This window comes from Oryctolagus cuniculus, chromosome 9 (assembly GCF_051225735.1).
Source record: "Oryctolagus cuniculus isolate XC-2025 breed Fujian yellow rabbit chromosome 9, ASM5122573v1, whole genome shotgun sequence".
Lineage (NCBI taxonomy): Eukaryota > Metazoa > Chordata > Mammalia > Lagomorpha > Leporidae > Oryctolagus > Oryctolagus cuniculus.
The window spans coordinates 56,977,099-57,001,627 of NC_142875.1; positions in this window are offsets into that span (position 1 = coordinate 56,977,099).

Genomic DNA, 24,529 nt, shown 5'->3' on the forward strand with positions numbered 1-24,529 from the left:
GAAGAAAGTGTTGTTTGTGACAATTTACCTTGAATTTGATGAAGCTCAGGGCTTTTTACTTGCAAATATCTCTTCTAAATCTAGTACATGAGTTCACAGTCACACATACACACACAAACACACACTAAAGTGCTTCAAAAAAATTGGGAATTAATGGAATTAAAATATGTCTATTTTGGATTTAAAAGAACATAAAATCCACACGTAGCTTTTTTAAAAAAAAATTACTCAGATGAAGTTTATGAATGACCAGTGTATGTGTGTGTGTGTGTAGATAAGTGAATATATTATGTGAGTATATAATACCTAATTACCTACCACTACAAAGCATCACACCAACTTTATTTTCCTTTTTAAATTTATTCATTTACTTGAAAGTCAAAATTACACACAGAGAGAAGGAGAAGCAGATAGAGAGAGAGGTCTTCCATCCACCAGTTCACTCCCCAGTTGGCCCTAACAGTTGGAGCTGTGCCGATCCAGAGCCAAGAGCTTCTTCTGAGTCTCCCACATGGGTGTAGGGGCCCAAGGACTTGGGCCGTCTTCTACTTGGGCCATAGCAGAGAGCTGGTTCTGAAGTGGAGCAGCTGGGATACGAACCAGTACCCATATGGGATACTGGAACTGCAGGTGCCATGACGCCACAGTGCCGGACCCCATGCCAACTTTAAAAGGAGTTTGAGTTACTTTTCCCTGTGTGTTATTATCTGAATTTGTTTTGCAGAAATAATGAATATAAAAATGACCATGTAAAATTAAAATTTAATTAAAGAAACTATTCTAGTAGAAGCTCAACACATAAACCAAAAAAATTTACAGATATTTTTGAAGCGACAAAACTCTTGCTGGGGTATATTAAATAGAAACTGAAAATTTGATGGTCAGTTTTAAAAGGCGGGCCCGGCATCATGGCTCACTTGGTTAATCCTCCACCTGTGGCATCGGCATCCCATATGGGCTCTGGGTTCTAGTCCCGGTTGTTTTCTTCCAGTCCAGCTTTCTTTTTCTTTTTTTCTTTTTTTTTTCTTTTCTCTCTTTCTTTGTACTGGTGTACTTCCTGGCACTTCTGCTTCTTTTCCTCTCCCCCAGCCATTCAACACCAGCTTAGGCTCGCTTCTGTGCATATTTTGCTAAACTCTCCAGCCCTTTGTGACTTCTCTCTCTTCTACATTCCTTTAACAATGGGCTGTCTGCCTTTAACCTTGTATTGCACCCTCATCCAGCTTGTGCTTGTCCCATCAGGGGTGTGTGCACTCTGTCCCTAAGTAAGATCATCAGATCCTCAGACACAAAGGTTGCAAGCAAAAGGTCGCTGAAACTTCTTTTTCTTGGCAGAGCCTTGTGCTTGGTCTCTGCTGCTTTTTGACAAATCTCTTCTTTGTGGAAATTGTATTTCATGTATATGTTTGCCTGATGTGCTGAAGAATTCCAAGCTGTGCCATGGCAATAAGACATTGTTCAACTACTCAAAAACATCCTAGCAGAGGCGAAAAGGACAGGGTAGGAGCTACAACTGAAGAAAGCCCATAGTGTTTGACTATTTTTTTTAACTTTTATTTAATGAATATAAATTTCCAAAGTACAGCTTATGGATTACAATGGCTTCCCCCCCATAATGTCCCTCCCACCCGCAACCCTCCCCTCTCCCACTCCCTCTCCCCTTCCATTCACATCAAGATTCATTTTCGATTATCTTTATCTATAGAAGATCAGTTTAGCATACATTAAGTAAAGATTTCAACAGTTTTCTACCACACAGAAACATAAAGTGAAAAATAATAGCTGATTTTTTAAATGATTCCAGTCCAGCTTTCTGCTGTGGCCCAGGAAAGCAGTGAAGGATGGCCCAAGTGCTTGGGCCCTGCACCCGCATGGGAGACCAGGAGGAAGCACCTGGCTCCTGGCTTCGGATCCACGTAGCTCCATCTGTAGCGGCCATTTGGGGGGGTAAACCAATGGAAGGAAGAGCTTTCTCTCTCTCTCTCTCACTGTGTAACTCTATCTGTCAAATAAATAAAAATAAAAGGCAAGTGATGAAATATCATAGAGATTAACGTGTAAATAAAGATAATTACAACAAGAGTTGAAGCACGTTGTCACAATCAGAATACTGCCCAAATAGAAATTAGACACAGAAGGAATATGCAACTGGCTAATAGCAAACACACCATTCTGCAATGTCTGTGCATTACACAAAGGACACAAGTAATAACTTGATTCTGAGGAATAATCTAACTCTAACAGTTACCATGAACTTTCACAATTTTACTGACGTGAGCTTTATATTACTGTAGTGCGAAAATTAAATATACTGACAGCAAAATAGTATATAAATGTAAGGAAAATGTATTTCAGAATAATCACTAAAATAGATAGCTAAAATACCTTGAAGCCTTTCAACACGTATAGAATTTTCCCCTACTTGACAATTCTAAAACAATAAATGAGTCTATGATTAAATAATTTTGAAGCTGAAAGAAATTTATCTAAAGCATTAATACTAATGAAAAATATTTACCAACAATGCTAAAAAATATTTATCTTTGTAATTTCTCTGCAGAACATCATTTTACAAATTCACTGTCATTTAAACTGAAAATAAAAAGACAATAAAAATTAAGCAAAATATTGGATTACTTAAGAAATTGAATAATATATTTTGGTTTTTTTCTAGATCTATTTTTATGGTAATTGAGTTTTATCATTTTCAAAAATATATATTTTATATCATTTATCATTATAAATACACACTTTCATAACCAATTTAACAGTCATAATTTTATGCGCTACAAAATTATATGTGATTGCTTTCCCACAAATTTGGACAGGACCTGGTGTGGTGTGCTGTTAGTTGCTTAGAAGCATATCATCTCATTCATATGCCATCTAGTCAAATATGCAATGGATAACAAAACAGGTAACTGTATTTACAAACTACCTGATGGAGCACTTTTCCTGCATCTGTGAGACAAGATATTATTGATTTTCCAACTGATTACAAAATAATTCAGTTCTCAAAAGTGCAAATCAAAGAGATTCAGATAATAGTCATAAAATTCCCATTGATATGCACATGCTATCATATATGTATCAGGATCATTTTATTAAATTAAAACATCTTATGAAACTACTGGTAGAGGCAAACTATCCACTTGATTTACTCTCAAATAAAAATGAATTTGATAAATGCCTTAACATAATAACTCTAGTGGCAACAGACATCACTAGCGCTCATCTATTGGAGGAGAGTAGAGGCAAATCTTCTTTCAAAGATATCTGTGTGTATAACAGGACTGGATGATCCTACACTGAACCTACACTGAACCACTGAAAGAGTACCTTTTTCATAGCAGTCCTATTTGCTGGCCAAGCCTAGTATATCTTTATGTTGAGATTAAGTTGAGAAAAGAAGAAAGTCTAATAGATACAAATGGAATTCAGAGAAAAAAGAACTTGTCCCTCCTGAATTTTCAAATCATCCAATCAATAGCAATTAATTATTAAATGTGAAACCTACCTTGATTAACAGAAAAAAAAAAAACTCAATTTGGTCATGTTTAGTTTTCTTTTAGACCATATTTGGCTTTGATATGGTAAATTATTTATGAATGAATATTGATGCATACTTTTTTCTCCTGTATTGCTTTTCCTGATTTAGGTATGGCTACCCTACTAGTCTATTTTCTTGAAGAGTTTTTTGTGGAATTGCTGTTTATTTTCCTGTCAATATTTGAAAATACTGATTACTGAACCTACCTGGGCCTGGAGATCAATTTCTGAAAAGTTTAATTACAAATGCATTCCCTTTGTAAGACACCAGGCCATTTGGTTTATCTACTTATTCTCTAGAGTAGTCTTGGAGATTTGTTTGATGATGCTTCATCAATTTCACCAAAATTGTCAAATCCATTGGTGTACAATTGTTCATAATCTTCTCTTATTGTCTATTCAGTATCTACAGAATCAGTAGGAATGCCATTTTTCTGAGGCAGGATATTGACTCGTTGTGTCTTATCCCAGTCAATCAGGATCTATATCTTAAGAAGCAGTTTTGGTTTCATACACTGTCTCTTGTTTTTCAGATTTCTATTCCTCTGCTGTCATCTTTTCAAATTTCTTTCTGCTTATCACAATGTTTAATTTGTATTTGCCTTCATTTCTCATGTGTTACCATTAATTTCCAGTTCTAATTTATGGTTGCCCAGAAACTTTCCTGTTGTATTGTATTTGATTTAATCTAAAACAATTGTTCCCTCATGTGTCTTGTGACTTGAGTTCTACAGAAGTTTATTATTGTGGATTTTACTGTTTCTTCTTCCAGTTACATTTGGGTTCTGTTATATCTTAATGTTAGCCGTCGCAAAGCACACCGGACATCAGAGTAAGGGAAAGGGTTTATTGGGGAACAACCTACAGACTGGCGTGAAGGGGCGGCGAAGGAAAAAGAGAGAAAGAGAATATAAGAGAGAAACAGAGAGGAGAGGAGCTAGCAAGGAGAGAAGATAGAGCAGAGAGCAGAAGGGAAGAACCAAGAGCCAAGAGACCAGAGGAGGAGGCTGGAAAGAGGAACCCAGAGAGAGGGCAGGAGAGAAGGACCGAGAGAATACGTGTTCAGGAACAGGCCCTTTTAAAACTTTGCCTGAGGGCGGGCAGAGAAGCAGGAGCAGCCAATCCCATTAGGATGGGGGTGGAGCCTGGCTCAGGTAGCTGGGCCATGCGGCCAACTGCGCCAGTTTCCTAACAGGTTCGTTCTTATATTTTCTATCTTTGGCATTATGTGCATACATAAGAATATTCTGTCTTATGAATTGTTCTATTTTTCATTATGGATTGATATTTCCTGCACTTAATAAATGCTAATTTTATTTATTTATTTACCTGAGAGAAAGAGATGAGAAGGGGGGGGGGCGCAGAGAGAGGACTCCAATCTGCCCATGGGCCCATGGCCCCGGGAGTGAGCCAAGAATGAAGCCAGGAACCAGGAGTTCACCTCAGGTCTCCTATGCGGGTAGTAGAAACTCAAACCTGAGCCATCACCACAACCACAAAGGGTCTGCTTCTGTGGGAATCTAAAACAGGAGCTTGAGTTGGATTTTGAATGTAGACACTACAGCATGGGACACAGGTTTCTCAACTGGCGACTTAAGTGCTCAGTCACATGCCCATCCCTTCACATTTATTAACTGCATCTGAAATCTAACTTATATGACATTAATATAGCAAACTGATTTCTTTGACCTTTGCTGGTGGGATATAAATTTTCCCATACTTTTCTCTTATTTGTGTTTAAATGAGTGGCAAAAACATTGAAAACATATCTATCTTTCTGCCTCAAATTTGAATTTAGTATGATTATATCATTGAAATTAAATATATCTTTTTCTATTTTATATCTATTTTTCTATGCATTTTTCATTCCGTTATTCTCTGTTTACTCTTTTTTTTTACTTCAGATAATTGAGTGTATTGTACTATTCCATTCTCTTTTATTTTTTCACCTATTAGATATAACTTTTATTTACATTTAGAGATATTACTTTTTAATATTTAGAGAATACATACAAGTCACTACAATCTACCTTTGCTATTGAATATCAGATACTGCATATGTGATATCTTCAATACAGTTTTAGAAATGCTTAATATGAGGCTAATCCTACCCCTGTGGTGTCGGCACCCCAGGTTCTAGTCCCGGTTTAGGCGCCGGATTCTGTCCTGGTTGCTCCTCTTCCAGTCCAGCTCTCTGCTGTGGCCCGGGAAGGCAGTGGAGGATGGCTCAAGTCCTTGGGCCCTGCACCCACATGGGAGACCAGCAGAAGCACCTGGCTCCTAGCTTCAGATCAGCGTGGTGTGATGGCCTTAGCGGCCACTTGGGGGGTAAACCAATGGAAAAAGGAAGACTTTTCTCTCTGTCTCTCTCTCTCTCACTGTCTAACTCTGCCTGTCAAAAAAAAAATGTTTAATATGCCTTTCATTCATATATATTCCCATCTATATTTCCTGTTTTTCTAAGTAAAATACAAATGTATTTATTACAACCCTTCCTCAAAAGTGCATAACTTCTGTTTTTTTAATCATTTCATGAGAAAAATAGCCACACTGATATTTACAATTCTTATACATTATTTTTTGTTTAGTGAAACTGAATAACATATATCTTCAGGGAGAAAACCCGAGTTTCCTACAATTATATTCTTGCTCCTTTTTTTTTTTCCTTCATAGAGACCTTGGTTTACAAATGCCATCACTTTGTTTATAGTGCCTCTTGAGTAGTTATTTTTGTCATTGTAACACCACTGATAACCAATTCTTTGGTTTCTCTGATTTTTTCTATCATCACTGACCTGGATTCCTAGCTTTTCACTATGACCTGTATTGTGAAAAACACTTGGAGATAAAAGGTGGCTAGAGAACACTGGCTTACCTCTATGCTCTATCCTTGCCTTTGGGATCTTTGTTTGTGAATTGATATTTGCCTTAGCATTACTCCAAATCCTAAGACCAAAATTGTTTCTTGACTTTATTCGATTTGGTTTGGTTTTGAGTTGTACAACCATTGCCTCTTCTTGACAGTTCTCCTTTAAGTTACACTCTTCCAATTGAAACAAGTATGAATATATCTTAATACTTTAGTAGGATGTTTGTGTATACTACTTCTAATGATTAGATGAAAATGTATTTGTCTCAACTTACGATTTTTAATTTTACACTTACATTTGTGTAATCTTTGTCCATATATCAATCCCACAATATATTTGTTTTATACTAAAAGAGAACTGCTGAAAATAGTTGGGCAGAAAATTATATTTGCATGAATTTGTGTTCTTCCATATATATGCTGTTCAATCATTAAGAATATTCCTAGTTACAGTTAATCATTGACTTTTTTATCTAAAATGTTACTTCTAACATTCAACACTTGAAATCTAGATCCATCTGTCCTTGGGTCTAGAATCCCATCTTTTATCCAACTTGCCTTACAGAAACAAAAGGCATTAATTCCTTCATTTACTACCTCCAATTAATTTAATTTTTTATATTCTATCTTTAGTCAGTGGAAAAGTAGTCTGGATTTCAGTTTAAAATTTGTAGGTTCCTCTCAATATGCCTTAATGGTCTTGCAGACTTGGTCAATCTCTCTAATCTTTAACCTTTTTCTACTAACACTGCTTGGTTTATAATTTCTACCTCCCATTCTGTTTTCAAGTCCTCTTCACTCTTTTATACTGTGTCACGTTTTTCTGACAATCGTTTCAGTTGAAGAAAAATATCTAACTCAATGAACTTAGGTTCCGCTAAGTCATTAGGCATATCCCAGTATATAAAATAGTGATTTCCTAAGCAGTGATCCTTATGATGATATATTTCTATATTGAAGCCATTCTTTCTCTTCACTTCTGTTATTTTCCTTGATGATCATGAGAAACCTTCACCAATTATTATCTGTGTTGCAGTCTGTTAAAACCTGCTGCCCAATTCCATTGTATTCTATTTAAAAGGCACTTAATTATCCAGTACTAAAGACTGGTCCTTGAAATAAAATTAGGTAATAAATATACTCATGTGTTACATATTGTTTCAATCAACACCACATCACATTTGTAAAGGTAGTTCCATAGATTTTAATGGAACTGAGTGGTCATATTTCCTATTAATGCTATAGTCTTCAAAATGATGTAATGCAACTCACTATTCATGCATATCAGGCGATGCTGATGTAAATGAAACTACTTCCCTTTCAGTCTTACAAAAATACAACATTTATAGTACAAAAAACTCACAAAAATACAACACTTATAGTACAAAAATTCTATAAAATAATTATCATAAACAATTATTTATAGTTGCTTCTGTTTTCATTATTTTATATTTTTATCATTGTTCAGAATGCATGCCTATTTAAAAGACAATATTTAAAACAATATGTTTTCTTATATGGCAGCAGACTTATCCATCTCTGGTTATCACATCTTTACCACGCCAAGAGATCCTCTGAAGTGATTGAGTTATATAGCACCTTCATTTACAAATTCACTCTATGATGTTCACACAATAACATCACTGAACTAAACACTTCTCTCAGAACACACACTTATTGTTAAATTGCACATGATTGTGTGCGTGCATGTATGTATATATATATATATATATTGAAAAGCAAGAGAATGAATTGATTTAAATACAAATAAATAAGCAAACTGACTTTCTTCCTGCTTCCATAACCCAATATACTTTTATTGTGTTTTCTTTACTTGCCTACTAATGATCATACTATTCATATTTCCATCTTTGACAATCTTTTCTCACTTTCCACATGTTGCTTTAACTATTTTATCTTAGAGATTTTCACAAATGGAGGCACATGCACACACAAAATAGTCGAATATGTAATTAATTACAACTCCTTTTTTTAAAGATTTTTTTTGAAAGGCAGAATTACATAGAGGCGGAGGGGGGTCTTAAATCCACTGGTTCACTCCCCAGATGGCCGCAATGGCTGGAGCTGTGCCAATCCAAAGTCAGGAGCCAGGAGCTTCTTTCAAGGCTCCCATGCGGGTACAGGGGCCCAAAGACCTGAACCATATTCTACTGCTTTCCCAGGCCATAGCAGAGAACTAGATCGGAAAGGGAACAGCCAGGATATGAGCCAGCACCCATATGGGATGCCAGCACTGCAGGCGGCGAGTTTATCCACTATGCCACAGTGCTGGCCCCTACACCTCATGTTAATGTTTCTTGATATCCTTTTAAATTTTTCATAGCCTCCTGATGCAAGTCCAAATGTGTACACATCTTTGTCTTAGAAAAGGGATCTTCTTCAATGTATATAGAATAAACCAAAAAAAAAAAAAAAAAGAAAGAAAAATGTGGTAAAAATTAACAATTTTAACTTTATTTCTAATGACCAGAGATAATGTCACTACAATTTAGGCATAATAATTCATATCTGACAACAAGCATTGTAAATGTTCATATTCAACTATTTTGAAATTGTTAAAACATAGAGTGATCTTAACAACCTGAAATTAAGCACTTACATCTTTGATTAACTATCTTTAATTTCATATGTATATTTTCACCGGACGTAACCTTATAGGACACTTGACTTGTATTTGATTCATATTATTTGACAAACAAGTTACTTATTTATGCACTTATTTATATAAAGGAAACAGATTATATATATTTCATACACAGTTTTAAACACATAATGATGGGGCTGGTCCTATGTTGCAGCGGGTTAAGCCATGGCCTGAAACGCCAGTATCCCCAATGGGCATGGATTCACGTGCCCACTGCTGCACTTCTGACCCAGTTCCCTGCTAATGAGCCTGGGAAAGCAGCAGAGAATGATTCAATTCCTTGGGCCCCTGCACCCATGTGGGAGAAGTGGAAGAAGCTCTTTCTCCTGGCTTCAGTGTGGGGCACAGCTGGGAACTCTCAAATTTGACTCAGACTTATTTCTGGTATGAGAATTTTAAGATTGTATTCACAATGGGTGCCAAACTGACATAACTTATGAGTTTGTGACAACATATTAGCAGTAATTAGCAGCTCTGATAACTTCTTGTTTTTGTTTACAGTATATTTTATTCCTCTTTTCCGAATAAGCTTTTTGTGTTAGTCTATGTCTAACTTGGAGATCACCTCTTGTAATTAAATTGTAAAATGATCTCTCCTTTGTAAATCCCTCTACTATGTAACCATGCATAGGAGGATTAGATAGATCCCAATCTGTAACTTTTACAGATTTTTTCAGAATCTCAGTTATAACCACTATCTCGGTGCTCTCCCTCTCCATACTTGCCAGTTTGCTTCTTTTTGAACAGGACTTTGTTTTGTGTATCTATAAATTCATTGTTACTGCAACAATATCAACTCCATTAAGCAAAAGTACATAAAAAAAAACAGTTACTTCAAAGGTTACAAAACAATTCAAAAGGAGAGTTACTAAATTGCTTTACAAAATAAGTTTTGCCTCTTAAGGAACAGAGTAACCAGAATGAGGACTTACGAAATGCCCTATTCAGATGAACCATGGAGCCTATATAATATTTTTTGATCATATAAGGCTCTTATATGGAGACTATATTTATTTACTTCACCGGGTTTAGGTGAGTGAGAAGGAGACCATTTCACTGACTACTTTTTCATGATGCTAATTTAAATTCATATGCTGTATCTCCAATCACTGAAGATTATTTGTCATTCTATGCCAGTCAAGTAACCCACTAATTAAACCATCAAGAGTACTATTAAACATATAACTAATTCTTTTCAAATTGAGCATTCAGTTATTTGGAATTATTCCATGCACTGCATCTGTAACTAACTACTTTTTTTGCTACCTAAGAATTTGCTACCTAGGAATCATATATATGGTTTTGGATGGCCGGATGGTCTGAAATTCTAAGGCTGTTTCTGCTGTGAGTCCCTTCATTAGGTGTTCACTACACATACTGTCCACACTTTGAATCATTTCCCCACTCTAGGAGCTCTGGTGGTAGCAATCATACGACTTGGCTGAACCCAATCAAGCTAGGTATCATTTTATTCTTTACTTTATATCATATCAGACTTTGGGATGGCACCAGGAGATATAGGGGAAGAGGGTGACTATACAATATCAACTCAACCCTTTTTTTATATAATTTATCTATGTGTGTGTATGTGTGTGTATAAGATTTATTCATTTATTTTTCAGCTGAGATCTGGTACCAGACAGGGATGCCCACTCTCACCACTGCTATTCAATATAGTTCTGGAAGTTTTAGCCAGAGCTATTAGGCAAGAAAAAGAAATTAAAGGGATACAAATTGGGAAGGAAGAACTCAAACTATCCCTCTTTGCAGATGATATGATTCTTTATTTAGGGGACCCAGAGAACTCTACTAAGAGACTATTGGAACTCATAGAAGAGTTTGGCAAAGTAGCAGGATATAAAATCAATGCACAAAAATCAACAGCCTTTGTATACACAGGCAATGCCATGGCTGAGAAAGAACTTCTAAGATCAATCCTATTCACAATAGCTACAAAAACAATCAAATACGTTAAAGATCTCTACGATGAAAATTACAAAATCTTAAAAATAGAAGAGGATACCAAAAAATGGAAAAATCTTCCATGCTCATGGATTGGAAGTATCAGTATCATCAAATGTCCATTCTCCCAAAAGCAATTTACAGATTCAATGCAATACCAATCAAGATACCAAAGACATTCTTCTCAGATCTAGAAAAAATGATGCTGAAATTCATATGGAGACACAGGAGACCTCGAATAGCTAAAGCAATCTTGTACAACAAAAACAAAGCCGGAGGCATCACAATACCAGATTTCAGGACATACTACAGGGCAGTTCTTATCAAAACAGCATGGTACTGATACAGAATCAGATGGATAGACCAATGGAACAGAATAGAAACACCAGAAATCAATCCAAACATCTACAGCCAACTTATATTTGATCAAGGATCCAAAACCAATCCCTGGAGTAAGGACAGTCTATTCAATAAATGGTGCTGGGAAAATTGGATTTCCACGTGCAGAAGCATGAAGCAAGACCCCTACCTTTAACCTTACACAAAAATTCACTCAACATGGATTAAAGACTTAAATCTACAACCCAACACCATCAAATTATTAGAGAACATTGGAGAAACCCTGCAGGATATAGGTACCGGCAAAGACTTCTTGGAAAAGACCCCGGAAGCACAGGCACCTCAGCAACGTGTCCTCCACTGGCAGCATCGACATGGTGGACTCGCCCCAGCTCGCCACACTAGCCGATGAAGTGTCCGCCTCCCTGGCCAAGCAGGGTTTGTGATCGGGCCTCCAGGGCGGTTATGGCCACGGAGAGAAGAGAGTGAGAGTTTGGGGAAAGAGCGTAATGACCTGGCCCTCCGCCCTCTGCCCTCCCCAGCTGCTCCTCACAGATGGGTTAATTGGTTCATCACCTGCCCTGCTTTTGTCACTCGGCTTGGGCTTGGGACTTCAAAACCAGTGATGGGAGTGAGAGCAAATTTTCAAATTAATGGGGGCTCATAATAAAACAGTTTGAAACACATGTGGAAAAAAAAAAGCCAAAATTAACATTTGGGATTGCATCAAATTGAGAAGTTTCTATACTGCAAAAGCAACAGTCAGGAAAGTGAAGAGGCTACCGACAGAATGGGAAAAAAATTATTTGCAATCTATGCAACAGATAAAGGGTTAATAACCAGAATCTACAAAGATATCAATAAACTCCACAACATCAAAACAAACAACCCACTTAAGAGATGGGCCAAGGACCTCAATAGACATTTTTCAAAAGAGGAAATCCAAATGGCCAACAGACACATGAAAAAATGTTCAAGATCACTAGCAATCAGAGAAATGCAAATCAAAACCACAATGAGATTTCACCTCACCCCAGTTAGAATGGCTCACATGCAGAAATCTACCAACAAAAGATGCTGGCAAGGATACAATCCCATCAAGATTGCATGTACCAATGCCATCTCACTAGTCCAAGTGATCCATTTCAGTTCACAAAAGATCACACTGATAGGTCTAAGAGTCAAAGGGATCACACAAACAAAACTAGTGTCTGCTAATACTAACTGATAGAATAAAAAAGGGAGAGAACGATCCAACATGGGAAGCTGAAGAGCCCGTGAAAGTATTTCAGGCATGGAAAGCCAAGACACTCTGGCAAAAAAAAAAAAAAAAAAAAAAGGAAAAAAAACCCTAAATAAAAGATCTCTGTGCGTGATATCCCAGTAGAAAGAACGGGGCCATGAAGAAAGGAGAGACCTTTCTCTGAAGGGAGGAGAGAACTTCCACTTTGACTATGACCTTGTCTAAATAAGATCGAAGTCAGCGAACTCAAAAGGCTTCCATAGCCTTGGCAACTCATGACAAGAGCCTAGGGTGATTACTGATGCCATAAACAAGAGTGTCAATTTGGTAAGTCAACAACAGGAGTCACTGTGTACTTACTCCTTATGTGGGGTCTCTGTCCTTAATGTGTTGTACAATGTGAATTAATGCTATAACTAGTACTCAAACAGTATTTTACACTTTATGCTCTGTGTTGGTGCAAACTGATGAAATCTTTACTTAATATATACTAAATCAATCTTTTGTATGCAAAGATCATTGTAAATGAGTCTTGATGTGAATGGAATGGGAGAGGGAGTGGGAGATGGGAGGGGTGCGAGTGGGAGGGAAGTTATGCAGTTGGAGCCATTGTAATCCATAAGCTGTACTTTGGAAAGTTATATTTACTAAATAAAGTTAAAAAAATAAACGACACTTTTCATTAAAAAAAAAAAAAAAGAAATGCAGACTTACACAGAGAGAGACAGAGCGAATATTTCAGCTGCTGGTTCATTCCCTAAATGCCCCCACAGTCAAGGTTGGGCCAGGTTGAAGTCAGGAGCTAGGAGCTTCATCAAGATCTCCCAAGCGGGTGGCACTGCCTCTGCAAGTGTATTGTTAGCAGGGAGCTGGATTGGAAGTGGAGCAGCTGGGACTCAAACTGGTGCCCATATGGGATGCTGGTGAGTAGGTGGGAATTCAAACCTGTTGTGCCACAATGCTGCCCCCAACTCTACCTCATCTTACTGTCTAATTCAAGAGATGTGAGTTGCACTTGTAGAACAGAGATGACGTTTCAAAATGTTTTACAGACAATTGCAAATAAATTTGGACTTCCTTGAAATCTCAGAGAAAATATTATACACAAACCCAAGGTAAAAAATTACTTATAAATTCAAATTATATTTTTATTTCAATAGTACCAGAACATGGATTTATTTTTTTTTCAAAACACATCCATAAACACATGTAACAGCCAAAGAAGAGGAATAAAATATTTTTAAAGACGAGGATATAGACAAATCCAGGATATGAGGAAATAGAAAATAAACAATGCTACTTCCCAGCAGAGAGACTGATACATACATTATTATGTTTCTGGAACAGACCCAAAAGGACAAAAGGATCAATATTACTCTGGTTACATATTTCAAATATTTTTCCTGTTATAAGAATGTGACATATATTCATCCATGAAAAAACACCCTTGAACTCTTATTGGTTTTTAGGTCCATTTTCCAGATCATTATCTCCAAGATACATCAGAATTCACTATTTTTTTTCTCAGAACATTTGTTTTTCATGGCCTTAACATTTCTAAATCATACACAATGCATTCTTAAAAATAAAAATTCTGGATTTTGTCCAAATAATTAGTTTTGAGACACATATGGAAATACTGATTTCCACTGTCATATGTTACTTTATATAAAAGTAAAAACTTAAAAGAAATGACTGTTAAATGTGGAAGTTCATCCACCTATGGAAAATTTCAATGACCTACCTTATATTTTCATTACTTGAAAGGCAGAGAGGCAGCATACATGAGAGAGGGTGAGAGATAGATAGTTAGAAAAATAGATAGTTGGAAGGAGAGAAAGAGGGAGAGATCCCAGTTTCTAGTACACCACTCAAATGCCTGCTTCTCAAAGGCAATCGAAGTTGACAAATGGGATTATATCAGGCTGAGAAGCTTCTGCACTTTAAAAGAAACACTCAGCAAACTGAAGAGGCAACCAACAGAATGGGAGAAAACATTTGCAAACTATGCAACTGATAAAGGGTTAACTTCCAGAATCTATTAAGAGCTCAAGAAATTCAAAATTCAACAGCAACAAACAATCCAGTTAAGAAATGGGCAAATGACTTGAACAGACTTTTCTTTTTTAAAAAAAAAAAAAAAAAGATTTGTTTTATTTATTTGAAAGACAGAGTTACAGAGAGAAGTAGAGACAAAGAGAGAGGTCTTCACATTGGCTGATTCACTCCCCAGATGGCCACAACCATCAGAGCCGTGCTGATCCGAAGCAGGGAGCCAGGAGCTTCCTCTAGGTCTTCCACGTGGATACAGGGAACCAAGGACTTGGGCCATCTTCTACTGCTATCCTAGGCCATAGCAGAGAGCTAGAGAGCTGGACCAGGAGTGTAGCAGCCGGGACTAGAACCGGCACCCATATGGGATGCTGTTGCCTCCGGCCAGGGCTTTAACCCAGTATGGCACAGCACCGGCCCCCCAGACATTTTTCTTAAAATCTATTTATTTGTTTGAAAATCATAGTTATGTAGAGAGACGGCAAAGGCAGAGGCAGAGAGAGAGAGAGAGAGAGAGAGAGAGAGATTTTCCATCTGCTCATTCATTCCCCAGATGGCTCCAATGGCTGGCGCTGTGTTGATCCAAATCTAGAAGCCAAGCTTCCCCCATGTCTCTTACATGGGTGCAGGGGATCAAGAAATTTGATCATCGTCTACTGCTTTCCCAGGCCATAGCAGAGAGCTGGATTGAAAGTGGAGCAGCCGGGACTTGAACAGTTGACCATATGGGATGTTGCCATTGTAGGTGGTAGCTTTACCCACTATGCTACAGCGCTGGCCCCCAGACACTTTTCAAGAGAAGAAATCTGAATGGCCAACGACACTTGAAAAAATGGTGATGATCATTAGCCATCAGCGAAATACATATCAAAACCACAATGAGGTTTCACCTCACTCCAGTTAGAATGGCTCTTTCACAGAAATCAACAAACAAATGCTAGCAGGATGTAGGGAAAAATATCCCTAATCCACTGTTAGTAGGAATGTAAACTGGTGCAGTTAATGTGGAAGACAGTGTGAAGAGACCTCAGAAATCTGAATATAGACCTACCATAGGACCCAGCTATCCCATTCCCAGGAATTTACCCAAACCAAAGGAAATAAGAATCTGAAAGAGTTATCTGTACTCCCATGTTCACTGCAGCACAACTCACAATAGCTAAGATATGGAGTCGACCAAGATGTCTATCGACATCTGAAAGTCAGAGTTAAACAGAGACTAGAGTCAGAGAGAGAGAGCTCTTCCATCCCCTGGTTCACTCCCCAGATGGCTGCAATGGCTGGAGCTGAGTGAAACCAAAGCCAGGAGTCAGGAGCTTCTTCTGGGTCTCCCACGCAGGTGCAGGGGCCCAAGGACTTGGGCCACCTTCTACTGCTATCCCAGTCCATATCAGAGAGCTGGATCAGAAGTGGAACAGCTGGGACTTAAACCGTTGCCCATATGGGATGCCAGCATTTCAGCAGGCAGCTTTTACCCACTATGCCACAGCACCAGCCCCATTTATTTGTTATTAATATGTGTACTTACAGATGAGATGTATTTGTTAATTATTTTATTGCTTGATATTTGTATGTTTTCTTGGATTCTCTTTAAAAGACCAATTCTTCCACAATTTCTCTCTCTCTCTCTCTTTTTTTAACAGGCAGATTTAGACAGAGAGAGAGAGAGAGAGAGAGAGAGAGAGAGAGAGAGAGAAAGGTCTTTCTTTCCGTTGGTTCACCCACCAAATGGCTACTACAGTTGGCGCGCTGTGCTGATCCGAAGCCAGGAGTCAGGTGCTTTGTCCTGGTCTCCCATGCAGGTGCGGAGCCCAAGGATCTGGGCCACCTCCACTGCACTCCCAGGCCATAGCAGAGAGCTGGGATGGAAGAGGAGCAACCAGGACAGAATCCAGCGCCCCAACTGGGACTAGAATCCGGGGTGCCAGCACTGCAGGCGGAGGATTAGCCTAGTGAGCTGCAGTGCCGAGCCACAATTTCTCTTAATACCTTTCCTCAAAAAATCCATTAAATATATGGGATACAGAATTTCTGAGCAACTTACTATGTTCCTTATTTATATATCTATTGCTATGCCAACATGAATTTCTCTTGATTACCGTCTCAATTTGTATCATATTAAGTATGTGAGTTCCTGAGCATTGTTTTTACTTCTAAATTATTTGGCTAATCTAGCAACTAGATTCTAGAATCTGAATGTCAATTTTTATTTTTTGTGATTTTATTTATTTATTTGAGAGGTGCAGTTATAGACAGAGAGAAAGAGAGATGGGAAGAAAGGTCTTTCACCTGCTGATTCAGTCCCTAAATGGCTGCAGTGCAAGAGCCGGGCCAATCTGAGGCCAGGAGACAGGAGCTTCTCCCGGGTCTCTCATGTAGCTATAGGGACCCAAGCACTTAGGCCATCTATTATGGCTCTCCCAGCCCATTAGCAAAGAGCTGGATATGAAACGAGTAGCCAGGACATGAACTGGTGCCATATGGAAGCCCACATAGGCAGATATTTAACCTACTATGCCACAGCGCCAATGCCTCAATTTCATTTTATAAGAGAAAGCTATTAAGATTTTAACTGGGATGGTATTGATGTACAAATTATATTGGAGAAAATTAACATCTTGAAAATATTATCTTTAAAGTTTCATTTATCTACATATTTGAAAGTCAGAATTACAAAAAAGGTGGGGGAGATAGAAAAAGAGAGAGAGAGAGAGAGAGTGTTTTCCATTTGCTCATCTTCTGGTTCACTCCTGAGATGACTGCAATAGCTAAGGCTGAGCAAGACCATAGCCAGGAACCAGGAGTCTGTTTCAGACCTCCCACATGGGTGGCAGGGTCCCAAGTACTTAAGCCATCTTCCACTGCTTTTCCCAGGCCATTATCAGGGAACTGGATTAGGAGTGGAGCAACCAAGGCAGAAACCAGTGCCCATATGCTATGCCATCTTTGCAAGTGGGAAATCTGTGCTGTTTACGGGTTGGAAAATGGGGAACTAGCTCAAGAGAGCTTTCCAGGAGTAATAAAATATTTAATATATTTGTGGGTAGTTATTTCAAGGATTTTCCAAAATTTATCATATGTGCACTTTTAATAACATGCCTTTTATTGTAGGAAATGCATCTTTCTTTTTTTGACAAGCAGAATTTTTTGGGTTTTTGTTTTGTTTTGATTTTAAATGTCTCTTCATATTCATTTTTTCCCAAATTTATGTTTTTTATATACGAGTCCAACTAATATTTTGTTGGAGAATTTTGTGCCAAGTACTGTTTAGGAACATATATTCAAAGAATAACAAAGGATGGTTACCGCTGCTTTCAAGAGTTATTATGAAATACAGATATGAAAATGAAATGCAGTATAATGAGTGCTACAGAGTCAAGTACAATGTAACCTCATTGAGCCTTAGATATACAGGCTTATGTTAAAGTAATATAAAGAACATAATTTTTAAATTGACAGCTGAAGTTTAATGAGGCAGTAGCCTGAGTCAGGTTTAGTATCAGTTGTGAAGCAACCAGAAAACATGAATGAACCTTAAAATAGAAGCCTAAATGGATAATTGTAAAACTCACTGGTTTATTAATTTGTAAACTAATTAATTGGAATATTATTATATACTGATGCTTATTATATGCTTAGGATTGGCATTTGGCAACTTAAACATAAATATTCCATTCTAGAGCATGTAAAGCAAATTATAATGGGGATAAAGTCCTGATAGATTAATCTAAAGATAGTCCAATTGTAAACTATTTCCAACTTTTGAATTATATTTCAGTTTGATTGTTTATTGTATATATTTTTCTCACTAGTTTCTCATTGAACTGATGACTTCAGCACACATATATATTGTGAAAAATTGTAATTGGGCATTCTGAATTCTTTGTTGGCCACAATTCATTTTCTATCTTAGAGTTCTACACGTCTTCAGGGGTGTTTACAATCAGCTTCTTCCTTCAAACTGTAGCATGAAGCACATTTAAATAATGCAAATCAAATATAGAAGAGTAAGAATGTAGGCTTTCTTTTCATGGCACTTCACAAGTTTGTTTTTATCAGAAGACTTTATTTGTACATTAACCATCTCTTTACTCTCCATTTATTGACATGATGTTTATAATTCATTTATTTTCCATATTCTTGTTAAACAGATCTGTGTCATATTCTCAGCTTTAGGAAGCTATAAGTATACTTTCATATTTAAGCACACACTATTTGTAATTCCATTTTCCTCATTTACTCAGTGAGGTTTTTTTTTTAGAAATATCTGATTTTTATTTCTGCATTGAACCAAGTGATATCTAAGCTTGCTGAATGATTGTCATATTGGGATGCTTTTTTTCTCTATCCCACCCTTGGTTTATTGCTAACATTAAGAAAACAAGTCATTACAAGATGCATTTTGGACGGCTCATTAGGCTTATCCTCCGCCTGTGGTGCTGGCACCCCGGATTCTAGTCCCAGTTGGGGCGCCGGATTCTGTCCCTGTTGCTCCTCTTCCAGTCCAACTCCCTGCTATGGCCTGGGAGGGCAGTGGAGGATGGCCTAGATCCTTGGGCCCTACACCCGCATGGGAAACCAGGAGGAAGCACCCGGCTCCCAGCTTCGGATCAGCACAGCACGCCAGCCATAGTGGCCATTTGGTGGGTGAACCAACGGAAAGGAAGACTTTTCTCTCTCTCTCTCTCTCTCTCTCTAACTCTGCCTGTCAAAAAAAAAAAAAAAAAAACACACTTTGAGAATGCCAAGAAATGTAAATTTCCTATTAAGTTATTAGGAACACAGTACTTTAATGTAGTACTGGCATTGATCCCACAAATCTGAATTTGAACCTAAATTTCTCTTTTCCTGTGCTTCTGTGAGAAAGTTAACTCATTTAGTTTTTTGTATTATGTATAATAGAGTTTGTTGTCATTGTTATTATCATTATTCATTGATATCCAGAGTTCTAGAACCAATATTGAGAGGTAAATCAAAAGGTATTTAATTTCAGGAGAATTAATATGATTTTTATTATTAATCAAGATAGAGTGATTAAAATTAAATGTGACAATAAGTGAATAATTTTTCCATGGCAAATATTTTACAGTTTTTGTAGAAAGGATTAGGGCTCTAATTATTTTATAACAGACACCTTATTCTGATTTTCCTAGTCTGAATAATTGTATTCTCAAGTATAAAGCTCCTCCATGTCGTCATTCATGATAAATTTAGAAGTCTGCTGCACATAGAACTTTAAAAAATTCATTTTCATATTTCTTTCCATAAAGATTTCTCTGGTTATTTTTCATCTAATAGCACTTGTCCCATACTTACACACATCTTGTCATATACAAATGAGGGGTGACCACTGACACACAGAATCAGAAAATGAAGCACTTCATTACAACAAATACTTAATCATCTGAAAGAAAGGTCATGTCCACTTTTTCTCCTCGCTTACTTAGTTGGTAGTGGCCAACATGTTTTCCATAAGAATAATAGCTTTTGTATTATCCCCAAGAAAAATAAAACTTTCTTCTTTTGTTCCTGTAGCAGGTGTAAAATAAAGTACGGAAAAAAAAAAAAAAAACAGGGAGAGAAGGGGAGAATGTCTGGGAGAGAGGGGGAGAGAGAGAGAGAGAGAGAGAGAGAGAGAGGAAGGTATATAATCATATTCATAGAATTGTATCTATGAACTTATTGAATTTATTAAAAATCAATTTAAAAGTTTTCTTAAAAATAAAAACTTAAAAAAACCAGTATAATAAAAAAGCACATACCGCACTACAGATAAATTATTCACATAAACCAGAATGCCCCAAGTCTAGGACATCCACAGTGAAACTAGAAATTAACTGCAACACTCTTCAAAGTCCTTAAATCTAATGTTTTGATAATGCTGTTATTTTTTCCTAGTGTTGACACAGTTGCAGAAACAGTTACTTCCCGTTTATATTGACATATTATCATCAATTATGTTTCACCATCTGTGGACATAATTAAGTTTATCCTTAAATTTGATTTTACCAGATATCATTCACAAGCAAGACATGTTTGCTAAACATCCTTTATACAAAGAGAATAAATAGAAAATCAGCTTAAATGGACTAAAATAATTTCCCTATTATCAAATTGTATGCCAAATAACATTGCTAAGTGAAACTATTCTAAGAGCTCAGTGTTAGTTGAGGTAAGGGTTGGTGTAAGGACACCAATGATTTCTAAGTGAATTATTGTATTTTCTACATAGGAAAAAAAAAGATCAAGCTTGTGTGTTTTCCTTTACCAGTTCAAGGAAAATATTCACTATAAACAAATACCACGAGCATTATATTTTTGGATTTTCCCAAATTTAGAGCTCCTTGGAAACATTAGTAATGATACATTCGATCTCATACGTTCAAACAAATCGACCCAGTGCCTGAAACTAAGAAGGTTCTTAACCAATTTTAAAAAGAGGAAAAAATGACAAAATCACCTGTTTTTTCATCCATAGTTTTTTACATATCTATACTTTCAAACATTCTTATTTATTCATTTTCATTTTTCCTGCTATTGAAGAATGAAAAAGCACATAAGAAGAAAACAAAATGGAAGGTGGAATAAACAGGGAAGCCAATATGGATTTCTCAAAAATTGGATTTAAAAAGCTGTGATTCTGACACTGTCTATGGTAAAATATATTCCCTTTACAACGAGCATATAATATTTAAATATATATGAAATATATATAGAGATATGAAGTCCAAATGGTCCAAACAAAGGAAATATGGCAATTGATCAATATAGAAGACTTCCACTTACTTAATTTTAAAATGAATAATTAAAAAATTAAATGTAAGTCATTATTTCAATCTTTGTTAAATTCACTGAGACTTGATTTTTTGGTCTAATACAGAGTCTATCTTAAAAACATTCTAGGAGATGATGAGAAGAATGTGCATTCTGTAGTTGTTGGGTGAAATGTCTTATAAATAAATGTCTGTTAGGTCTATTTGCTTGATGGTATGGTTCAACTTCAGTGTATCTTTGTTTGTTTGTTTGTTTGTTTTTTTAAAGAGATTTTTTATTTGTTTATTTGAGAGGTAGAGTTACAAACAGTGAAAAGGAGAGAAACAGAGAGAAAGATCTTCCTTTTGCTGGTTCACTACCCAAATGGCCACAGTGGCTGGAGCGGTGCCAACCCAAAGCCAGGATCCAGGAGCTTCTTCGAGGTCTGCCACGCAGGTGCAGGGGCCCAAGGACTTGGGCCAACTTCTTCAGCTTTCCCAGGCTATAGCAGAGAGTTGGATTGGAAGAGGAGCATCTGGGACTAGAACCGGGTGTCCACGTGGGATGCCAACGCCACAGTGCTAGCCCCATCCAATGCATTTTTGTTGATTTCTATTTGGGTGATCTGTGTCCGTTGATGAGAGTAGGATGTTGAAATCATGCACTATTATTATATTGGAGTCTATCTCTCCCTTTAAGATAGACAGTATTTTCTGTCTATAGGTGGTCTTGTGATGGGTGTGTATTTATTTATCATTGTGAAATCGTCCTGAATTGATCCTTTTATTATAATATAATCCCTTTGTTTCTTTTTACTGTTTTCCATTTGCAGTCTGTTTTATCTGATATGAGGATAACTATTCCTGCTCATTTTTGGTTTCCATTTGCCTGGTACATCTTTTTCTAGGCCTTCACTTTCAGCCGATTTGTATCTTTGTATTTGAATTAAGTTTCTTTTACTAAGCACATAGTCAGGTGTTCATTTTTTAGCCACTCAGCCAATCTAAATCTTTTGCTGGGGAACTTAATTCATTTTACATTCAAGGTTAGTATTGGTAGATAAGAACTAAGATCTGCCGTTTTGTTGATTAGATAACTAGTCTACTTGCTATTAGTCAATCTGATGTTGCCATGCGTCTTCACAATTTTTCCTTCTAATTCAGGGCTCCCTTCTGATTTTCTTTTAAAATTGGTCTGGTAGTGATTAATTCTCTATGTTTGGTTATCTGAGAAATACTGTACTTCTTCTTCACTTTAATGGACAGTTTCACTGGATATAATTCTTGTTTAGAAGATTTTTTGTTTTGTTAATTTTTTAAATCCTTGAATTTGTGATCCTACTCTCTTCTGATCTGTAGGGTTTCTTCTATGAAGTCCACTGTTATTTTTAGTGCATTTCCTTTACATGTAATTTGACACATTTCTCTTACTGCATTTAGGATTCTCTCTGTCCTTAATTTTGATAAATTGTCTACAACAAGGCTTGTAAAAGATCTTTTTTGGTTGAATCTGCTTGGAGTCCTTTGAGCTTCTTTTATGTGGGTATCCATGCCTCTTTCAAGACCTGGATAATTTTTAATTATTATTTCATATTTCAACACCTTTTTACTTTTCATTTCATATTTCAACACCTTTTTACTTCTCTTCTCCTTCAGGTATCACTGTAATAGAAATATTGGTGCCTCCATACTTTCTTCACTCTTTATAATCCATTGCTCTTTATTTTCATCAGATTGTGCTGCTTCAAAAGTATTTCCCTCCATGTAAGGCCACCACAAAACACACCAAACACAGGAGTAACGGAAAGGGTTCATTGGGGGAAACCCAACAGACAGGAGGGAAGGGACATAGAATAAAAAAAAAAAAGAGAGAAGGAGAGTGTAAGAGAGAGAGAGAGACAGAGGTCAGGAGACAGAGAGAAAGAGAGCCATGTGTTCAGGAACAGGTGTTTTTATGACTTTGCTAGGGAGTGGGCAGGGAAGTAGGAGCAGGGAATCCCATTAGGATAGGGGTGGGGCTGACAGGGATGGTTGGGCCATGTGGCCACCTGGCATTAAGCAATGGTGGAGGGCTAGGGCCTAGGATGGTGTCAGGGTGTAGATTGCACAATAGATAAGATTGAGCCATTTTACTAACACTCCAGGTCAGAAATTACTTCCTCTATTTGGGTCTGTTCTGGTGTTAAAGCACTCAATAATATTTTTTATTTCACTGATTGAATTTTACATCTTCAAAATTTCTATGTGGTTTTTCTTAATGTTTTTATATCCTTCAAACATTTTTCATTCATCCCACCATTGATTTCCTTTTTTCTTAAATTTTCAATATATTTAAATTTTTAAAAGATTTATTTATTTATTTGAAAGTTAGTTACAAGGAGGCAGAGAGAGCTCTTCCTTCCCCTGTTTCATTCCCCAAATGGTCAAAATGCCTGGAGCTGGGCCAATCCAAGCCTGAGGCTTTCTCCAGATCTGCCACACAGGTGCAGGGGCCCAAGGACCGGGGTCATCTTCTACTGATTTCGCAGGCCATAGCAGAGAGCTGGATCAGAAGTGGAGCAGCTGGGACCTGGATCAGCACCCATATGGGATGTTTGCTTTGCAGGCAGCAGTTTTACCTGGTATGCCACAGTGCCACACCTTCTTATTTCTGTAAGGTGTATTCTCTTATTTCACACTGATTTTCCTTATAATCAATATTTATATTCTAGCATTTCATAGATTTCCTATGGATCACGATCCAGTTCTTGAGAATATTGTATTTTTCTGAAGGATGTCATGCTACCTTGTTTCTTCATGTTCCCTGTGCCCTTGCAGTGATGTCTGTGCATCTGATGTAATAGTACCATCTTCTTTATGGAATAGGTTTTGTTGGAAAAGAGATTTTGGTTAAGATGGAGTATTCAGTTTCACTTGGCTTATTGTTTTGGCTTTGGTTCTAGGTGAGTCAAGAAGTGTGGCTTCTGAGTAATTTATTTTGCTTTAATCAATGTCTACCATGTCTATAAGGAACACAGTGCTCTAGTCAGTTGCATTTTATAGGGGTAGAAGTCCAACTTCAGCTGAATATTGAATTCCTAGTAGTGTGTTTTCAGTCC